Source organism: Tiliqua scincoides, chromosome 2, assembly GCF_035046505.1.
Source record: "Tiliqua scincoides isolate rTilSci1 chromosome 2, rTilSci1.hap2, whole genome shotgun sequence".
NCBI classification, from domain to species: Eukaryota; Metazoa; Chordata; class Lepidosauria; order Squamata; family Scincidae; genus Tiliqua; species Tiliqua scincoides.
Genome location: NC_089822.1, coordinates 171,025,949 through 171,032,063, shown reverse-complemented (window position 1 = coordinate 171,032,063; position 6,115 = coordinate 171,025,949).

Here is a 6,115-nt window from a genome sequence, read left to right as displayed (position 1 = left end):
TTCCTGGGGGTAAGCCCCATTGACTCTAATGGGACTTACTTCTGAGTAGACCTGCATAAGGTTGGGCTGTAAGGCTGCACTCCTATCCACACTTTCCTGGGAGTAAGCCCCATTGACTTGAATGGGACTTACTCCTGAGTAGACCTGGTGAAGCTTGTGCCCTAAGTTTTGCAAGGAGGCTCACCCCAGCTTGCACGCGACTCCACCCCCTTGCACACCGTTGGGGGGGAGCAAAGCGGAGGAGAATGCCTGCACTTGGTTTCCCCCCCCCTTCCCGGATTGGCTCCGAAGGGGAGGGAGAGGAGCCCCCTGCACGCTGCGGTGAGGATTCCTGCAAAACTTACTGCTTTGCAACCGCCCCCCCCAGTAGCTTCGCCACTGTTTGCACCTGGCTGGGGGAGCCATTGCGAAAGGAGTAGGACTAGCAACAGGCAAGGTTGGAGGGCATGCAGTGCAGTGTTATCTCTCTATGGAAGTCAGTGCCATTGGGTTCCGAAGGCTCCATCCAAAGCATCGGTTTGCAGCCTTAGAGTTTTGAAAGCAGGGACTGAGCCCAGGTTGGACTAGAGGACCTTGAAGTACCCTCTCCACTCTTAATATTCCCTGAAAGGCATTCGAAGGCTACAATCCCATCCACGCTTACCTGGGAGTAAGCCCCATTGACTATAAAGGGGCTTACTTCCCAGGAAACATGCACAGTATTGGGCTTTATAGCTGGATCTTTAATGTACACGGTACGATCAAATGTCACTAGAAGTGTTGCCCAAGCTTAGTTGTAGCAAGAGCTACGCAGTACAAACCCGCTACCGTGTTGATCGCTCTCCCTTCATGCAATGCCATTTACTTTAGGCAGCACATAGCAGATAGCATTTACAGCCTTGAGATTTCAACAGACTCCCCAATAAGCCAGGCCAAGTCGATGTAGCCCTCAACCCTATAGATAGAATAGAGCTGCGGGCCAAAAACCCATCCAACTGGGTCCTCTGATGAGCCATCAGTTCTTACTTTTTAAACTGCCCCCACACCTTGCAATTCAAAGCAATGGCCTGAGGGGGGACATGATTGAGACATACAAAATTATGCAAGGGAGGGATAAAGTGGATAGAGAGATGCTCTTTACACTCACATAACACCAGAACCATGGGACATCCACTAAAATTGAGTGTTGGGAGAGTTAGGGCAGACAAAAGAAAATATTTCTTTACTCATTGTGGTCGGTCTGTGGAACTCCTTGCCGCAGGATGTGGTGGCGGCAACATCTGGCCTGGATGCCTTTAAAAGGGGATTGGACAAGTTACTGGAGGAAAAATCCATTATGGGTTACAAGCCATGATGTGCATGTGCAACCTCCTGATTTTAGAAATTGGTTATGTCAGATGCAAGGGAGGGCACCAGGATGAGGTCTCTTGTTATGAGGTGTGCTCCCTGGGGCATTTGGTGGGCTGCTGTGAGATACAGGATGCTGGACTAGATGGGCCTATGGCCTGATCCATTGGGGCTGTTCTTATGGTAGCCTCACAGATACAATACTGTAAACTGCCCACCACTGCAGATGAGCAAGTCTAGACTCTAGACTTACACTCAAAGATTGCAGAAGTGCTGCTTTATTTGACCCACACACTTTATGTCCAACTATGGCCCAGCCCCCCCTCCCCTGTTTCTTTCCCACTAGGCAAGGTACCATATGTATCTTTTTAATTAAGGCAGATCCAGATCCCAAGACACACTAATTGCTCACCTTATGAAAGCCTTCCTGAATCTAGGCTCCTGCTCTAAGAGCTCAAAGCTGTTGAGTCAAAACCCAGGACTCCCACACTGAATGCACTTGTTAAATGTCTAAGGCTGTACTCCTCTTCACACTTTCCTGGGAGTAAGCCCCATTGGCTACAATGTGACTTTACTGAGTAGGCATGCATAGGCTTTTGCTTTAAGAGGCCAATCCTATCCCTGTCTACTCAGAAGTCACATTGTAGTCAATGGGGCTTACTCCTAGGAAAGTGGATAGATAGTAGCCTTATGGCCCAAATGTAATTTTAACTTACCCAGTTTATTTTTGGCACTAGTTATGTCTGCCATTTTCCCAACTTTCACAAGAGATCAAGTACTGTGTGCTGCTTTTGCAGGGCTCTCAATGGAGAAACAAGAGGCTTGGCCAGTCACACATCAGAGGGGTGGGCCCTCTACTCCTCTCCCCTTTGTCCCCACCTACTGTGAGAAGCCTTCTCCTTGCTGTACAAATGCTAATTCAAAGCATGAAGTCACGTGTTCTTTCATTACTATTGTGATATTTAGCCCCCACCCCATGTCATCATCAACAGCTGAAAAGAACTTACTTTGATGCTAGGTGGATTTTTCCAAGCATGGAGATGCTCAAAATAGCCTGAAAGTGGACACACAGTGCCTCAATGCTTCCTACATAAATCTGAATCTCAAGGCAAAGGATGCTCTATGAACCTAACATCATTTCTTATAGTAGATGAAATCTGACCTAATTGTTTTTTAAAAGGTCAATTACCACCATTTGGATAGAAAAGTTAGTCTATTAGAACAGGGGTCTCTAAACTTTTCAGCCAAAGGGCCACATCAAATATCTGGCACAGTGTCATTTTTCTGAGGGCCAGAAAAAAAATATAAAATTTCAATACTGTAAATACGTTAGAGATGGAACTTGGATAAATGCCTGAAATGAATGAATAGGCTCAAGTGTCCAGGATTTCTCCAAGCACCAACACAGCCCAAGAAATAAAACACACTTAAATGGACCCACATTCCACCACCCCACAAGCACAACTCTGGTTGTGTTTGGTCAACTGGGCCAGAAGCTTTCAGGGGATCAGAAGCTGGCTGCTGCATCTGGTGCCCAGACCAGGGTTTGGAGACCCCTGTATTAGAACAATAAAACTCCCCCTTATGACTTAATTTGCAGAGGAATGCATATCAGTCTGAAACATTGAAGGGATGACTCACTACCATGAGCAAAGTGCAAGCTTGAGAATACAGTACAGTGGCTTTCTGCCAGCCTGCTTGGATTTGAAGCCGGAGTGAAGAGGTGGTCATGGGAGGGGGGGAATGGGTTTCCTGTTCCTCACACTGACCCATGAACAGAATGCAGAGGTGCAAAGAGGGGCTAAAAGCCCCTTTTTTTGTTTTATGTGCCTGCTGCAGGCATCATCTTTTCCCATTAAAAAAATGGGCCCTCAAAAAAGTTCTGACTTTTTTTTAATGGTTTGCCATTCCAAGATGAAAATCTTTAAAATTCAGGTTTAATAAGTGTGTTGCCATGGCATCATAAAATAGGGGTGCTAAAGTTAGAGTTTAGGGACCAAAGCCTTTGTGATTTAGCCCATTTATAAATCCATCCCCCCAAAAGTCTGAACTTTGAGTCAGTGTAATTGAAACTTTCCAGTGAAACACTATCTCTAATTTCCTGTTGAAGGTAATGGTGTCAAAATGCACCTCCAGCAATTTCCATTGTCAGCACATGTAGCAGCGCAGGATGCTGCTCTGGGGAGCACCCAAGGCTTTTGACGGCCTTGGTGCTTGGTGGGAGACACACAAGACTATATCTTGTGGCCTGATGGAGAGTTTTAAAAGCAGCACTCTGAGGGTTTGAAAGTTAGATCTCGAGGCAGCAAAGAGTTAGAGCAATGAATACAACAGACAAGTATAGTAGCTAGATGCAGAAGAAAGGTTTGATGCAGAAGAAGAAGTTCTGAGATTCTGCCTTTTATTCCTTCTTCAAACATTAAACAGGCTGGGGTTTTCCATTCTCTCATCTTGTTTACAATACTAACCCATTGTGTAATAGGGACTTTTCTAAGAGGATGTTAAGACTCACACTGGCTGTAACCAGTAGTCCTTCTAGCTAAACCACAATCACATTCCTAGATGTGATTCTTTATAGCATCGCCTTGTTGACAGGCTACAAAGCTTCAGGTTCAGTATGTCGCCAAGGCCGCGCAAGTTTGCTCTGCGCATGTGCAAAGTGTGCTTTGCTTCATTGCCAACATACAAGGCTAAGGCTAGCGCCTGTGTAGATAACCACTACAAGCACAGCTCACTTATTTTGGGGGGATTCTGCTCTTCATATTAGCATGTTTGCAGAGCTAAGTTAGTATATTTACCCCAGAGGTCTCCTGCAGTCTTTTATGCTCTAGTGTATTTATGGAGTGACACGGTGCCATGCCCAATACAGAGCAGTAGGACAAACTGTAAATATACCTTTAACAAATTATGCTATCTGAGGTGTTTTTTTTTCCTCAATCTTCCTTCATGAAGCTTAAGTCCTACCCTGTACTGTATTTTCATACCAAACCTATGAGGTTTATGGTTAATGCAGGATCTACAAACTAGGACCTAGGGACCATATCCAGCCTTCAGCCACTTAATTTTTTCCCCAAAGCATGCAGCTGAATAGTTAAGACAAGCAGTTCTGTCCACCACACTCCTTTCCTATGCCCAGTGATGCCAGCCTGGCTAATCGTCTACTGATAAATCAGATTGGGTTTCCACATGTTGACTTTTCAACAATGCAATAATCACACTGAGGAAATATGATTTGTTTATGCATGTGCAAAAATGATACTAACTGGATTTTGCAATGGATCAATAACTGCATGTAGTGCTCACCTCCATCCTCTAAAAACCTGATTTTTTCGATCCATGAAAATGTGTAAAATATACGATGTAGAGCTCCTACCGAAAAATGTGGCAATCTCTAGGTTAGGGTATTAGACCATGACTAGCTTAAAGACATTTACCAAGTTTCATGAATGGAGAATTTGAACCCAGGTTTCTGTATTCCTAGGTCAACACTCTAGTCACAACTAAATTGGCTCCCCTAATTCATTATAATCTTCACAACTGACATCAAAAATGTATATGGGGGAAACTAAGCACTGTTTACTGTACATCAAAACTCAAATGGTATGTTGATACGTGGCTGGGTAGTATGTTATACCAAATGACTTCATGAAGCATATGCTGTGAAAAAATTGTAGCAGTATCAAAATGTAGTAGAATCTTATTTCCACATTATCAGATGTGAATTTCTGAGAACTAATGTATATTTTCCTATAGCATGTCATATTTAAAGTTAAACTTGAACAACCTTCCACTGAATAATTTAATCACCCTTGCAATTCACTTCAATCTCACATGGCTGCAGAGTGGTACATTCTTAGGAAGGCTTTCCAACAGGGGGAGAGAGGAAATTGCTCCCTTCCACCACAGAAGTAGTGAACAAATCAGGAGAAAGATAACAGGCTGATACATATTTTGTTGTAAAAGTTGGACCTATTCTTAGGTATATTTGGGGTACTGAATCAAAAAATGACATTGGGTTTTGCTCTCTTAGCTCTGTTTTTGGGGATACGACGTAGCCATTTATGCCAATTTAAGCGGCTTCCTCATAATGAAGCCAACTGGGCAAAACCAAGCCATTTTTGTATTCAGCACCCCAAAAATACCCTAAATTTATTCAAACATCCTTCACAACTAAGAAATTTTTGAAGACTGTTTAAATAGATCAGTAATTTAGGAAGCTCTTGACAGTCGGGCTACATAGACCAATAGGTTGTCTCAACACAAGGTAGCTGCCTATAAAACCAACAGTTTTGTGCAAGGAAGCTTGCACAAGGGGAAGTACGCCATCGGACAGCATGCAATTAAGCAAAATGCCTGGCTTTCAGCCTTGAAGACAGCCTCAAGTCTTCCAAAATCAGTTCACAGGTAACAGTGCAATGCTTTGGTGTTTAAACAGCAATGTTTTTCTTAATTTATACTACACTGAAGGGTTCAATCCAAGTGTAGATGAATTTAACAAAGAATGAAATTTATGTCAATAAAAGCTATTACTTCAGTTTCCAAATATCCTAGGAAAAACCCAAGACCTCTTTAAATAAACTTATTGAAATAACACTACAGGGGTGTGCCCATGTATGGAGGGGTGACACTAAACAGGTCATACTTCATGTATACACATTGATAACACAGGCACACACACATTTTGCTTCCTTAAACATTACACCAATTCCTGGGTATATTCCGGGTGCTGATTCCAAAAATGGCGGAAGCCTACACCATGGCTTCCTTATGAGGAAGCTGCTTGAACCAT